The sequence below is a fragment of the Oryctolagus cuniculus genome, chromosome 19, assembly GCF_964237555.1.
Source record: "Oryctolagus cuniculus chromosome 19, mOryCun1.1, whole genome shotgun sequence".
NCBI classification, from domain to species: domain Eukaryota; kingdom Metazoa; phylum Chordata; class Mammalia; order Lagomorpha; family Leporidae; genus Oryctolagus; species Oryctolagus cuniculus.
This window is the reverse complement of record NC_091450.1, coordinates 36,736,682-36,751,475: the sequence shown is the minus strand read 5'-3', so window position 1 is coordinate 36,751,475 and position 14,794 is coordinate 36,736,682. Positions and strand designations below refer to the sequence as shown.

The 14,794-nt window shown below is 70.4% G+C and overlaps 1 protein-coding gene across 1 annotated transcript in view; it reads right to left on the bottom strand.

Moving 5' to 3' along the window:
• The window catches only part of ELFN1 (extracellular leucine rich repeat and fibronectin type III domain containing 1), a 41,064-nt gene extending 26,959 nt beyond the window's left edge, over window positions 1–14,105 (bottom strand). Inside the window, exon 1 of the mRNA XM_051830561.2 lies at window positions 13,238–14,105. The gene's annotated coding sequence lies outside the window, so the exon portion shown is untranslated. The remainder of the gene's footprint in view (window positions 1–13,237) is intronic.
• Window positions 14,106–14,794: the final 689 nt, after the last annotated feature.

Genomic DNA, 14,794 nt, shown 5'->3' with positions numbered 1-14,794 from the left:
AATGCACTCGTACAAAGTCCGTAGAAGCAGGTCCCCACCCGGAAAAGATCCTCATGCCTAAGGGAACACCCATGTTACACACAACAGAGCTACCATGTAACAGCAGTGCCAGGGAACACCCACATCACACACAACAGAGCAACAATGTAACACAGCAGTGCCATGGAACACCCATGTCATACACAACAGAGCTATAACCTAACACAGCCAGACAGGGAACACCCACATTACACACACAGCTACAACCTAACACAGCCAGACAGGGAACACCCACATTACACACACAGAGCTACAACCTAACACAGCCAGACAGGGATCACCCACATTACACACACAGAGCTACAACCTAACACAGCCAGACAGGGAACACCCACATTACACACACAGAGCTACAATGTAACAGCAGCGCCAGGGAACACCCATGTTATACATACAGAGCTACAACCTAACACAGCAGTGCCAGGGACACCCCCATTACATACAACAGAGCTACAATGTAACAGCAGTGCCAGGGAACACCCACATTACACACACACAGAGCTACAACCTAACAAGCCAGACAGGGAATGTTGGCAGCCAATTGGAAGAAGCCAGGGCAGCAGCACCAGACAGATGAGCCCCCACAGCCTTCCTCAGCTGGGGGAGGGACCTCGGATGCCAAGGACTACCTACCGGGTCCCCGCTGATGTGAAAGGCCCCCAAAGGCCCAAGCCAGGGAGTGGGTCAGGGCTGGGGACGAGGGCTGGGCCAGGGAGCCCGAATGCAGTCCCCACAGGGGCCCTCGGGTGAGAGGAACATTCTAGAACCCATGCAGCCCTAGCTGTGCATCTGCAAACGTGCAATGCTCTCATGTGCAAACCAGGCCTCCACAAGGCGGCCAAGGAGAAGGGAGCAGAGCACAGGTGCCAGTGGGCCGTCCCTCCTCGTCACCCATGGAGGGACACCGGCCAGGGTCTGAGGCTACCCTGTTCCTCGTGGGCTTCCACTCAAAGCAGCAGCCCCAGGCACCCCCAAAGCCCAACTCGGAATTCCATCCCCGGCGCAGCTGCCCCGCCCACTCCCCCAGCTGAACAGTGTCCCTGCACCGCCAAGGGCCGGCGAACGCAGCAGGGGAGGCCACCCCAGGGCAGCACCTGCCTTCCTGTCCCAGCACACACAGAGGCAGCCCAGGCCCAGGGAGGCAAGGGGCAGAGGACCCGGCTTCAGGAAGGAAGCCAGGCCCAGGCCGACTCACGGCCGCCGCTCACGGCTGCACATGGGGGCTGCCCCTCCCCTCGCCGGCAGTGGTCTGGCTGCCAGGGCACCGCTGGTGATCAGGACAGGCGAGTCCCTGACGGGGCTGTCGTGGCAGCAGGGGACACCATGGGCTCAGGACAGGGAGGACCACCGCACACTGACCAGGCACAAGAGCAGGCAGGGACCTCACAGCACCCCCGGGAGCAGGAGGGGGAAGGGCAGCACGGGGGTGAGCTGAGCACCACCACAGGGGAGGCGTGGCGTCCACGTGGCCAGGACCAGAGCAGAGGGCCTGGCCTCAGTCTCCCCTCCCGCCCCGGCCGCCACCATCCCCCTCCTCCAAGGATCCTGGCTTGCATCCCTTTAGGGCCCTAAGCAGGTCCAGGGACCGTCCCCAAGCCCAGGCATGAAGCTCCCTGCTCGCAGCCCAGCTGGTCGGGGCAGGCACCCAGCACCCACTCGGGGGGAGGGAGCAGAAGCCACCTGCAGGGTGACGGACACGGGCTGGGCTGGGCTGTGGTTGTGGCCAGCTCCCTGCTCACCAGCTGGCTGGGGGTAGCTGGCGAGTTGCCTGCTTTGCTTGTCACTCAAATGGGGCCACCAGGGTTGTGCACCTGTGTGTCATGCGCGGTGCCTGGCTGCCTGCAAGACCCCGTCAGGAACAGTGCTGCAAGCAAGTGACGCGAAGTGGGGGTTGGGGCACCCAGGCCCCTTCTCTGCCCACACCTTGGTCAGCACCCGACCCTGCTTCCATCCGCTGGTCTCCATGGCTCAGCAGGGCAGCCACAAAACAGGAGACACAGGGGCCCCCACGGTGCTGCCACAGGAGTGAGGGGGTGCAGGGAGCTCTGCAGAGGGTGCAGGAGCTGGGCAGGTGTGTGAGGGGCGCCCAGCGTGGTGGGGACAGGTGAGCAGTGGGGCAGGTGTGTGATGGGCACCCAGTGTGGCGGGGACAGGTGAGCCTTGGGGCAGGTGTGTGAGGGGCACCCAGCGTAGTGGGGACAGGTGAGCAGTGGGGCAGGTGTATGAGGGGCGCCCAGCGTGGTGGGGACAGGTTAGCCTTGGGGCAGGTACGTGGGGGGCGCCCAGCGTGGTGGGGACAGGTGAGCAGTGGGGCAGGTGTGTGAGGGGCGCCCAGCGTGGCGGGGACAGGTGAGCAGTGGGGCAGGTGTGTGAGGGGCGCCCAGCGTGGTGGGGACAGGTTAGCCTTGGGGCAGGTACGTGGGGGGCGCCCAGCGTGGTGGGGACAGGTGAGCAGTGAGGCAGGTGTGTGAGGGGCGCCCAGCGTGGCGGGGACAGGTGAGCAGTGGGGCAGGTGTGTGAGGGGCGCCCAGCGTGGCGGGGACAGGTGAGCAGTGGGGCAGGTGTGTGAGGGGCGCCCAGCGTGGCGGGGACAGGTGAGCAGTGGGGCAGGTGTGTGAGGGGCGCCCAGCGTGGTGGGGACAGGTGAGCAGTGGGGCAGGTGTGTGAGGGGCGCCCAGCGTGGTGGGGACAGGTTAGCCTTGGGGCAGGTACGTGGGGGGCGCCCAGCGTGGCGGGGACAGGTGAGCAGTGGGGCAGGTGTGTGAGGGGCGCCCAGCGTGGTGGGGACAGGTGAGCAGTGGGGCAGGTGGGTGAGGGGCGCCCAGCGTGGTGGGGACAGGTGAGCCTTGGGGCAGGTGTGTGAGGGGCGCCCAGCGTGGCGGGGACAGGTGAGCAGTGGGGCAGGTGTGTGAGGGGCGCCCAGCGTGGCGGGGACAGGTGAGCAGTGGGGCAGGTGTGTGAGGGGCGCCCAGCGTGGTGGGGACAGGTGAGCAGTGGGGCAGGTGTGTGAGGGGCGCCCAGCGTGGTGGGGACAGGTGAGCAGTGGGGCAGGTGTGTGAGGGGCGCCCAGCGTGGTGGGGACAGGTGAGCAGTGGGGCAGGTGGGTGAGGGGCGCCCAGCGTGGTGGGGACAGGTGAGCAGTGGGGCAGGTGTGTGAGGGGCGCCCAGCGTGGTGGGGACAGGTGAGCAGTGGGGCAGGTATGTGAGGGGCGCCCAGCGTGGTGGGGACAGGTGAGCAGTGGGGCAGGTGTGTGAGGGGCGCCCAGCGTGGTGGGGACAGGTGAGCAGTGGGGCAGGTGTGTGAGGGGCGCCCAGCGTGGCGGGGACAGGTGAGCAGTGGGGCAGATGTGTGAGGGGCACCCAGCGTGGCGGGGACAGGTGAGCCTTGGGGCAGGTGCATGAGAGGCACCCAGCGTGGTGGGGACAGGTGAGCAGTGGGGCAGGTGTGTGAGGGGCGCCCAGTGTGGTGGGGACAGGTGAGCAGTGGGGCAGGTGGGTGAGGGGCGCCCAGCGTGGTGGGGACAGGTGAGCAGTGGGGCAGGTGCATGAGAGGCACCCAGTGTGGTGGGGACAGGTGAGCCTTGGGGCAGGTGTGTGAGGGGCGCCCAGCGTGGTGGGGACAGGTGAGCAGTGGGGCAGGTGCATGAGAGGCACCCAGCGTGGTGGGGACAGGTGAGCAGTGGGGCAGGTGTGTGAGGGGCGCCCAGCGTGGTGGGGACAGGTGAGCAGTGGGGCAGATGGGTGAGGGGCGCCCAGCGTGGTGGGGACAGGTGAGCAGTGGGGCAGGTGTGTGAGGGGCGCCCAGCGTGGTGGGGACAGGTGAGCAGTGGGGCAGGTGTGTGAGGGGCGCCCAGCATGGTGGGGACAGGTGAGCAGTGGGGCAGGTGGGTGAGGGGCGCCCAGCGTGGTGGGGACAGGTGAGCAGTGGGGCAGGTGTGTGAGGGGCGCCCAGCGTGGCGGGGACAGGTGAGCAGTGTCTTGGACTCCCCGAGTCGGAGGATCAGAAGCCCCTCCCTCTCCTGCCTGGGTCTCGGGGAACCAGTGCCGGGGGCGGGGCAGGGGCCTGTCAGTTACACAGCATCCCGGGCAGGGTCTGTTTCCCAATCTGTAAATGGGCAACCAGGCCCGCTGTGGCCATCGGACGGGTCTGTCCTGGGGGGACAAACGGGGCTGGGGATGGCCCTGCCCTCATGCCCGTCTGCCCCCCTCGCAGGCCCTGCCCTGCATGTAGTAGGTCCTCGGGGAAGCCTCTCCTTGGCTGAAGTCGTGCAGGTGTCCCCCCCATCCCAGCACTGCCCCGAGCACCTCTGACCGGGACCCCAAGGGGCAGAGGACGCAGGGAGACCCGTGAGGAGGGGGAGCCAGGGTGGGACCCTGGACGCAGATGGGTGAGTGTGGGGAGGGGTCAGCTGCACCCCCTGCAGCTCCTGGGTGGGCTCCAGCCCGTCCTGCAGGGAACACCAGGCCATCCCAGGCCGCAGAGCCCTGGGCAGGACGGCGTGGCTCCGCCCGCAGCCCAGCGCCCCCCAGAGAAGGCTCGGGCTCCTCGGGGGCAGGGGGTCCCAGGCTGTCTGGCTCCCTTCGCCATCAGGGCAGGGGGCCAGCAGAGCTAGATTCTGGCCTGGGAGGAGGGAGTCCAGGCAAAGCCACTTCCCTGGTCAGCGCACCGGGGTCCTGGTCTGTGAGGCGGGCCCACGGCGCCTCCCTCTGGGCCCGTGAAGAGCCACGAGGGTGCTGGTCCTCGCCTATGTCCTGCCAGGCTGGGCAGGTGGCCCGCGTGGCGTGGCGGAACAGAAGCCAGGGGTCCCTCCTGGGCAGGGGGCTCTCCTCCAGGATGCATGTACGTCAGAACATGTGTGACCCCTCCCTGCCCTCCTCCCATTCCAGACCAGCTGCCAGGGTGCCCACACCACGGGCTCCGGCAAAGCGTGCCCTCCGGCTCCACTCCTAAGCTACCTCCATCAGCAGCCGACACCCGAGGCCCCGGCCCAGCCCCGGCCCCCAGGACAGGGCAACGGGCAGCCCCCCGGCCCCCCGGCGAGGCACACCCCACGGGGGGCTGCGGGTGCACCATCACATCCCAGCACGCACTGGCTCTGCTGGGTTGCGGTGAGAGCAGAGGCAGCCACAGAACCCACCTCAGAGGAGCTAACTTCCCCGGGCGACCACAGCCCTCGGATCAGTGCCCATCACTCACGAGCCAGCAGCTGCCGCCGGCTCCGCGCCCCGGCAAGGCGTGCAGACAAACACGCGTGTGAGCCCCACATTCACGCACTGAGCTACCCTCGCAGAGGGAGCCGAGAATCGCGTCTGCGGGAGGTGGCAGCCCCCCCCCCCGGCCCCCACCCTCACCTCCGGGGCGCAGACGCTAATGGACATCACGGGGGAGCCGGAGCCGCTTTGCCGACCCCCTTGCCGGCTGCTTGCCGCCCGTCCTAGTGGACAGAAACAACGGGGCTGGCCTTGCGGACCGCTTCTCTCCGTGGGAACACGGGGCCGATGTGCCAAGTGGCGTCAGGCAGCTCCAGCCTCGGTCCGCGGCCAGCTCGGCTGCCCCGGCTGCTCCTGCCCTGAGAAACCCTCGCCCCCCCCCTCTGGCCACACGTGAGTCAGGCTCCCCACGGCAGCGAGGGCAAGACCAGCTCCTTCTAAGAACTGCGACTCCAGCCACCCGCGAGCCGCCGGCTCCCACAGACCCTCTGGCCCCACTGCCCGCCCCTCCTCCCACACCGCACATGTGGCACGGCCCCAGGGACTTGGCATCTGCTGTGCCCTGTCCCAGGCCCCTCCCTCCCTGCACACCTGGGGTGCCAGGCTGCAGGTCGGAGCAGGGCTCCCACGGGGCAAAGTCAACCCTGCCAGCCTGGGTGAGCAACGCCATCGGCTCTGCTTTTCCAGAGCCCGTGCTGCCAACTCAGCCCCCCACGGCACTCCTCCCTCCCTGATCTTCACCTCGTGAGGTGAGGGGGGCAGACCAAGGCCCCGGGAGGGGAGGGGGCCGCCCGGTCACAGCACACTTCAGAGGCTCCCCGCCCAGGGCCTCCTGCCCATGCGCCCGGGTGCACCTGCTGCCTTAGACCCATTTGATAGGTGCAAAAAACAAGGCACGGCAGGTGCAGACCGGCTCCCAGGTCACGTGGCTGACGAGGGGCAGGGCAGGCCCCCAGGGGGACAGCAGCAGACCCGGGTATGTGGGTATGCGTGTACCTCGCCCGGAGCCCCAGCAACCCGGGGCGCTAGGGGATTCTGGGAGCACAGCTCCCCTGCCACCCCCGCAGCCAGCCCCAGGCCGAGCCGGCACCCAGCAACACTGCCCTCACTGAGATCAGCCCCGGGAACCGCTGAGCCCTTCCAGGTGGGCTCCCCAAGCCCAGCACCGCTGGCGCTCAGCACTCAGAACCCCCAAACTGCTGGGGGCCCCCCACAGGGCCCAGGCTCAGGAAACCAACCTTGAAGGCCCCCAGCCCTTGGGGCTTCCGGGGAAGGACACGGACAGGGGTCCTGCTGCCCATGTGGGGTGAGGCCAGCCGGCCAGCAGCTTGCTTACCGTGCGTTTGGCTTGTTCACTCCACAGCGCCTACTGTGCACCGGGCCAGCGGCCACAGCCCCTTCCCAGACCCCCAAGGCCAGCCGGGAGCCACGCCGGGTCCGCGTGTGGGTTTCTGTGTTGACAGAGCCACAGTCGCGAATGACTAAGGGATGCCCAAGACAGACCCTGCTGAAAATAAACTCGGATCTGTCGGGAAACAGCGGGAGCCCCGGCTCAGCTCCCGGGGCTCCCAGCCCAGGCCAGACCTTGCCGGACCCAAGACAGCACCCGCCCCTCTACCAGGGTCAGACCCACTGCTGCTCCAGACTCCAGACTCCACGTGCCGCTCCAAGAACACTCATGACCCGGCTGTTCCCGCACCAGCCTCTCCCTGAGACCGCCAAGCCTGGCCGGGAGCTGGCAGAGTGAGGCAGACCCTCAGGCCACGCTCACCGACGGCTGCCCATCAGGTCCCCAACTCACACCCCAGTGACCTCCTACCTGGACACTGCCCCCCACCCCGGGTCAGCCAAACACTGCCCACCCTGAAGGCCACAGCCCTCCTCCCCGGGTCCCCACCCAGAGCACAGATCAGCAGGGACGCGAGCTGACAAGGGGACCCAGGGTAGTCCTGGCCAAGCGCTCGGATGCTGGGCCAGGCGCCGTGACTCAGTTTCTCCACGGTTCCTGCTAACGCCCGAGGGCTCAGGACCAGGGCTCAGGCACCATGGGACAAACCTGCAGGCAGGAGGTCAGGCACAGGCCCAGCCACGGCCACCCTGAGGCCTGCAGTCCAGCCCCGGCTCCACTGTGCTTGCTGTGTGACCTTGGGCACTGTGGGGTCCTCCCGGAAGGGGCATGCTGGCCGTGACCCCGCCCTGGACCCAGCAGGGCACACAGTAGGCCCTCAACCACTCTGCACGCTCAAGCAGCCAGGGCTGCCAAGCTGGTCCCCCCAGCTCGCACCCTGCACCCGGGACCCCTCCGCCAGGGGGCACAGAGGCACGGGGCAGGGGGCAGACGCAGGATCCCCAGTGGCCTCGGCGGCCCCTACCCCGTCCAGGATACCTGAGCACAACCGTACAGCGTGCTGCTGCCTCCCCCTCCCCACGGCGGGGGCCGACACGGAGGACACCAAGGTCCTAGGTGGGAGAGACCCCCCCACTGCACACACACACACACACACACACACATCCCCGCCCAAGGCCGCTGACACTGGATATCCTGCTGGAGGGAACCGAATCTGTGACAAGGAACAGAGCGGGAAGGAAGGGCTGCAGATGACAAATGGACCCCGTGTCCGCGGCAACAGCACCACCCGCCCCAGGTTCACGCCCGGAAATTTACGGCCCGTCGCCGGCCGGGAGATCCGTCTCCTGCCTGTCACTCACGGCGGCTGCCCGGGGGGCCAACGGCCCCGGCCGGCCGGGCACCTCAGCAATCTCCCAGCGCCGGGGCGTCTGGGATGCAGGGTCCCTGGAGGGGGGGGCCCGGGGGGGGGGCTCTGACCCCTGGGCATCGGAGGAAGATTCCAGAGTGCCTGGAAAATCCCTGACACCCAGTGCCGTGTGTGTGCAGGACGACAGGCAGACAGCCCCGGGCACGGCCCCCATCCTACCCCGGGACTCGCGTCCCCCTGGCCCTCGGCCCCGGCTCACCAACCCCTCTGGGACAAGTGAGGCCAGCAGGACAGGCCCAAAGATTCCAACGTCAGAATCCAAGAGTCAAGGCTCCCCAGGGGCCTGGGCCACCTGTTTCTGGCTGGGGGGAGGGGGCAGGGCAGGAACTGCCAGTCCCCAGCCCTGGTATGGGGGGTGGGGTGAGCCGCTGCCGGAGGCGTTTGCACAGCACTGAGTTTCCAGGGGAGGACTGGGGTGGGGCTGCAAGGGGCTCCGGCCCCTCCCCCGCTCTGGCCCCTCCTTCTCCCCTTCTCTGGACCCCAAGGGAGCCAGGGTGCTGTATCATCCAGGAGAGGGGGCGAGGCTCCCAGGCCAGCAGAGTTCAGACCCCAGAGCCCGAGAGAGGCAGGCACCAAAGTGCTGGGGGCCCCACCAGGCTCTACACCCTCGCAAATCCAGAGGGTGAGGGAGGGGAGCCCCTCCAAGCCCCTGGGCCACCTGGACATGCCCCTTGGTCTTGGTCGGAGGGGGCACCCCGGGGGCCTGGGACCTGCAAGTCTCCCCAAGCCTGCCCAGGGACCCCGGGCAGAGAAGGGCAGGCAGAGCCAATCTGTGGCATTAAAAGGACAGAAGCCCCTCTCCTGCCGTCTGCTCCCCGGACTGGGGGTGGTTCTGGGAGGCAGCGCCAGAGACGAGCGGAACCATTGCTGTCCATCGGCTCCTCTCCTAGCCCTGCATCCTTCCTGGAGCTCCCGAGAGCTCCTGCTAACCCCCAGCCCCACAGACAGACGAGAGGAGACCCCCACCACGTGTTCATGGTGCAGAAGACCCGCCCGACACACCTAGGTTTGGCTGGGAGCAGTTCACCCCGACCCCGGCCACTGAGCCTTCGCTCCGTGACATACCCGTTCTCCAGATGTGGACACTGAGGCTCGCAGCTGTCCCATGCACGACCCAAGGGCACCCAGCGATACCTGGATCTCAAACGCTGTGGCGCCATGTTGGGGGAGGGGAAAGGGGGCGAGGGGATCCCACCCTGTGCAGCTGACCCACGGATTTCCATGCATCCACTGCAGGCCTTTTGCCTTGGAGGCTGGCGCCGCCTGCCCGCCCCAGGAGGACGGCGGGGTCCGCGGTTGTGGGGGCTGGTGGAGGACACCCAGCAGAGCCCCTCGCCCAGGCCAGGCGGCTGACTCACCGGCGCCGACTGAGGAACGCGCGCCTCCCGCGTGTGCGCCCGGAGACGCAGCGCTAGCAGGGACAGGGATGCCGCGTGGACAGGGGTCAGGGGCTCGGGGCCCAGGGGGCGTCCACCAGGGGCAGAGCCGCGGAGGGACGTCAGCGTCGGCCCCGGGGTGCGGGCGGCGGGGCGGGACCGTGAGCGGACGGCGCCTGGGGACGGCCAGTTCGGAAGCAGGGGCTGCGACCCCGGCCCCGGGTCTGCCCCGCTGGGCCAACGCCCGCTCCACCGCCGCAAACTTGCTCCAAGTTTGCCTGCTGCGCTCGGATCGCGCGCCGGGCCAGGGCGCACGGAAGCGCAGGGCCTCACAGGGGCGCGAGGTGCGTGGCCGCCCGCGGAGAGCAGGGGTCGCACGCCCCCGGGCTCCACGCCGCCGCCGCCGCCGCCGCCGCGGGAGCAGACTCTGCGGGCCCCGCGCTTACCTGCCCGGCCCGGCTCGGTCGCCGCTCGGGGCTGCGCCCGCCGCCGCCGCCACCGCCGTCCTGCAGCTCCAACTTCGCTCGGATTGAAATTCCTGCCCAGTTTCGCCCATCGATCCGCGCGCCGCCCCGCCCTCGCCCGCCGGGGGGGGGGGGGGTCCGCACCGCCCCCTCGCTCCGCCCCGCCCCTCCCTCCCTCGCCGCCGCCCGCGCGCTCCCGCCCGCCCCCGGCTGCTCCGGCCCAGTCCCGCGCCGAGTCCCTCCCGCCCGCCCCGCTTCTTCCCGGCCCTGCGCGCCCCCAGCTCCTCGCCGCCGCGGGGCTGCGCCTCCCGCCCACCCGAGGGGGCTGGGGGCGGGGCGGCATTAAAACGCGCGGAGGGAGAGATCCTCGCGGCCCCTACCACCCACGTCTAAATGGTTGGGGAGGGGGCGCAACAGCTGTGCCCTGAATGAGCCGCCTCGACCCCCACCGCAGAACGCTAAGCCTCGGCGTCCTCGGAGCCGGAACTTCCCGCGCGTCCCGCCCGATCCCGGAGCCTGGGGAGGGCTGTACCCCCGCCGCCCCCGGCCACCGTTCACCCTGACCTGTGCGCCCAGCCCAGGGGCTCCGTCCGGGCGCACGCCCTGTGCAGCGGGGAAACTGAGGCAGCAGCGGCCGGGAGGGGAGCGCCAGGCCCTCCAGCCCGTCGGAAGCCAAGCCCGCGCTGAACCCCCAAGAGGGGGCCCTCCGCCCGGCTCGCTCCGGGCCCACGCCTCGGCCCCGCTCCTCTCGCCGCCCGCGCCCCCTCCCCGCTTCCTGTCCCCGCCCGCCTCTGACTCCCGGCCTCAGTACCCCCAGCACGCTCTGCGCTCCTCGCCAGCAGCTGGGCAATTCACCGAGCATACAAAAGACTCCGCTCAATTCAAAGGCAGCAAATCAAGATCAATCCTATCGTGTTTGGGGACGCGAGAGGAAACGGGAACTAGCGCCCACAGAAAGGCCCGGACCCCCTGGGCTCCAGGCCCCAGGAGCCAGGGCCACACCAGGCCCTCCACGAGTGCTGGTAGCCTCCTCAAGGCCTGCAGGGCGCCCGGATGCTGGGGTCGCCGTGTCCCCCGCCACTTGGGACAAGCATGGGGTGAGGGGTGCCAACGCACAGTGCACAGGGCGGACAGGGCACTGGGGACACCTGAGCCGTGTCCCCAACACAGCCAGGCCCCAGGCCAACAGTAAGCCCTTGTTTAGCGACCAGACACTGCGGCTGGGCTGGGCCAGGCCTGGCCGGCGTGGGGTGCTGGGGGGTGGGGGTGCCCCCTTTCTTCCTTGCCTATCTAAGGCCTTTGGGCTCCTACTGGGGAGCAGCTAGTGAATGCCCAGTGCCCCCCCCGGCCGCTCTTGGCAGGCCCAGGAGAGCGACCTTTAGCTTCTGGCCTGGCCGGCCCTGCACGAGGAAGATCAGGGTCAGCCCCCACGGGTCAGCTGGCCAAGGGTGGGCGCTGGAGAGGCAGCGTCAGCTCCTTGCGCACCACCCCAGGAGGGAACACAGTGGGCGCTCCACGGGCACTGCCTGGGGGTACTGTGCTGAGAGCCATCCTGCTCACTTACGACCCCCAGTGGCCTCCCCAGATGCAGGGGGCCATGAGCCCCCTCCTGCGGTGTGACCAGCCCAGGCCGGATCTCAGAGCGCCCTTCACCCACACTGGGCTACATAGAGACAGGGACCCAAGGAGGGGCGCCGAATGGCTGGGGGTCCGGAGCCTGTGCGGAGCTGAGCCGGGCGCTGAGGGGCTCGGGGACTGGAGGCGGGGCCGGGACCTCGCAGCTGCACCCCTCACACCACCCCAGCGGAGGCTGCGCCCGCGGCTGCGCCCAGGGCCCCCGGAGTCCCGGCCGGGTCGCCCCTCCCCCGAAGCCGCGCCGCCAGGCGGCCTGCGCCTAAGTCATTAACTCTGATCCGGAGACGCCACCGCCGCGGGGACATCTGTCAGGGACTGAGCTCCGCACTCGGCGACCCCAGACCCAGGGTGGGGGCGGGTGCCATGCCTCACTCTCGGGCGCTCTGAGAGTGGCTAGGAGGGTCTCGGGTCCCGGGGGTCCACTAGCAAGGGGGCGGGGCCGGGTCTGGCGACGCGGACTCCCCAGGCTGGTGGGGGGCTGGGCTCTGTCCCCCGCCCTCCCCATCGTGAAACCCACTCCCTCTCCGAGCTGGGGGTTGGGATGGGGGAACACGGTCCCCCGGGGTGCGCGCAGGCGACGCCGGCAGGGGAGACCCCACAGCACTGCCTACCGTGCGCGTGGCTGCGCCCCTAAACCCTTCCAGGAGTTTCGCGTGTCCCCTCCGTTCTGACCGCGGTCACCCCCTCCCGCCCCTCGGGAAGGAGGGCGCTGGGCTGCGGGGCGGGGGGAGTGGTGATGCGCGCCCCCGGGGGTTGGGCGCGCGCGAGGCGGCCAGGAGATCCCCGCTGGTCCCGGGCAGCCCGGGCCGGGGGGCCTCACACCCATTCCGCGAGGGGAACTCGGCGGCGATCCGTACTGTCTCACACGCGTCCGCCCGGCCCCTGACCGGGTGGCGACGGATCCACACCAGGCAGTTGGGGATGAGAAAAAGTTCGGGGGGGCGACACCCCTAGACCGAGGAAGACAGAGCGGGAGGACAGCAGGGGCCGGGAGGCAAGGGGTCTGCTCCCCGGGGGCGGCTGGAGTCACGCACGCTAAGGACAGCGCCGAGCCTGGTCCTCCGGAACCGGGCAGCGGCAGGCAGAGCCCGGACCCGGGGCTGCAGGGGAGGGGGGCGGAGCGGGAGGCGAGTCGGGGTCCTGCCGACGCCCCCGCCTTGACGCGGGCGGCGCGGGGCGGGGCGCTGCCCCCTCGCGGGCTGTCTCCCCGCCGGGACTCGGTTGGGGGCATTCTCTGAGCCAACTTGGGGCGTCGCGACCAGCCCAGTGCACGAAACGGCGAGACCGCCTCCGCCCAGCCCTCCTCTCGGTCCGGGCGTGTTCAGGAAAGTTTCGGGGTCCCCGCGGCGCCGCCTGGCCCGAGGGGTCCCGAGCCCCGGCCCCGGGGAGGGAAGTTTGTCCAGCTCCGCTCGGCTGCCGCGAACTTCGGGTACGCCCGCCTCCGAAGCGGGTGGGTGGGCAGGGGCGCCAGGGAGCCGTGGACCTGACGCGCCGCATCCAAAGCACCACGGACGTGGGGTACTCGGCCGCAGCGCGGGCGCCCAGGGCAGGGCGCGGGGACTGGGGCGACCCGGGCTGCAGGAGCCAGTGGGGACCCCCGGCCGCCCCCGCGGCCGCCCCAGGGCAGCTTTCGCGCCTCCGCCGGGGCGGGGACCCGGCGACTCCCCGGCTGCGACAGAAAGGACCCCCGCCTCCCTGCCCCAGGAAGACCCCTCCCCCGCAGGCCCGCTCCTACCTGGGCCGGGGTGCGGGCCCGGGGCTGGAGGCTCGGTCGCCGGCGAACGGCGCGCGCGTGCCCAGGTCCCCGGAGCGCGGCGGCGGCGGCGGCGGCGGCGGCGGCGGTGTCTTCCCCTCCTTCCTCCTCCTCTTCCTCCTCCGGGCTCGCTGGCTCCAGACAGACCTCCCCCCCCTCCCGCGCGGCCCGCCCCTCCCGGAGCCCTCCGGGCTGGACTCGGCCTGCGACGGGGAGCTGAGCGGAGCCGGCGAGCGCCGGGCTGCGGCGCTCACTGCGTCAAGAGCGGGGCGAGAGCGGGGCGGCGGCGGCGGCGGCGGCGGGGACCGCGCGATCCGAGCCCGGGGCCGGCCGGGCAGGCGGGGGAGCAGCGGCGCCGGCGACGCCGAGGGGCCGGGCGGCTCGGGCTCCCGCGCGGGCGCGGGCGCGGTAGCGGCGGCCGCGGCGGCGCCGAGGTGGCAGCGCATTCTTTCCGAGCGAGAGCGGAGGTTTCACGTAGGAGCCGCGCGGGGCGGGCTGGAGCAGGGGCGGGGGCCGCGTGGGGGCGGCCGCAGGGCCAGCGGCGGGCGACGGCCCCGCACGTCGGTGGACCGGGGGTGTCCCAAGGGGGCCGCTCGCGGGGAAGTTGGAGCGAGAGCGGGGCGGCGGCGGCGGGGGGGGGGGGTGTAGATGAGAAGCCGGAGAGACAGCGTCGCCCGCGCCCTGCCGGTCCGCCCCGAGCGCCCCCAGGCCTCAGCGCTGCGACCCTTGGCGACGACGCGGGGCGGGGATGAGCGCGCGCGTGCCGACACGGCCGTGCGCACCCCAGGATCCGCGTGGAAGTTCACCCGAGTCAGACCCTGTGTGGGCGCGCGCGAGGGGTGGCGCGGTAGACGCGTGTGGGGTGGTCCGGTCCCCGGGGACCTTGCCCTCCCCCAAGGTCGCCCACCCCTTCCGCCACCGCCTCGCGCGCGGTGGGGCGCGCGGGTCTGCCCGGCACCTTGGGATTCCCGGAAGGTTTGGGGTACACATTCTCCCACCACTGCCGTTTCTCCTTTCTTGGCCTCCCGAATCCCCGGGGGGGGCCGAAATCGCACCCGCAGCCTCGGAGCCATGTCTCCCAGGGCGGCTCCCACTCCCCACCGCCCCTACCCCAGCCTGCGGCTTTCGTGGTCGGTAAAAAAATCTAAATCCAGCTCAAGGGCGCCCTCGCCCGGCCACGAGCTGCGCGCCGTCTCCGGAGCCGTGGCAGCGGGGCTGGGGGAACCCAGGTCGCCGGCCCACACCGGGCGCGAGCCTCCGCCGCGCTGGGCCGGGCGACCCCGCACCCTCGCCTCCAAGCCGAGTGAGGCTGTCCGCCCGGCTGCGCGCGCCCCCAAAGGGGAGGGGGCTACTGCAGAGGGGTCCCCCCCCCGGGCATGCCTCCCGTGGGAGGTCCCCAGACAGGCTTCCGATGGCCGGGGAGGCTGCCGGGACAGCGGCTGGGGCTGGGCGCCGCGGCCTCTCCGCAGCAGGTAAACTCCGTCCCGCGTGCGGGGCGGCCTCCCGCGCCAGGCGATCCTCGCCCCTGACCCTGAGTTC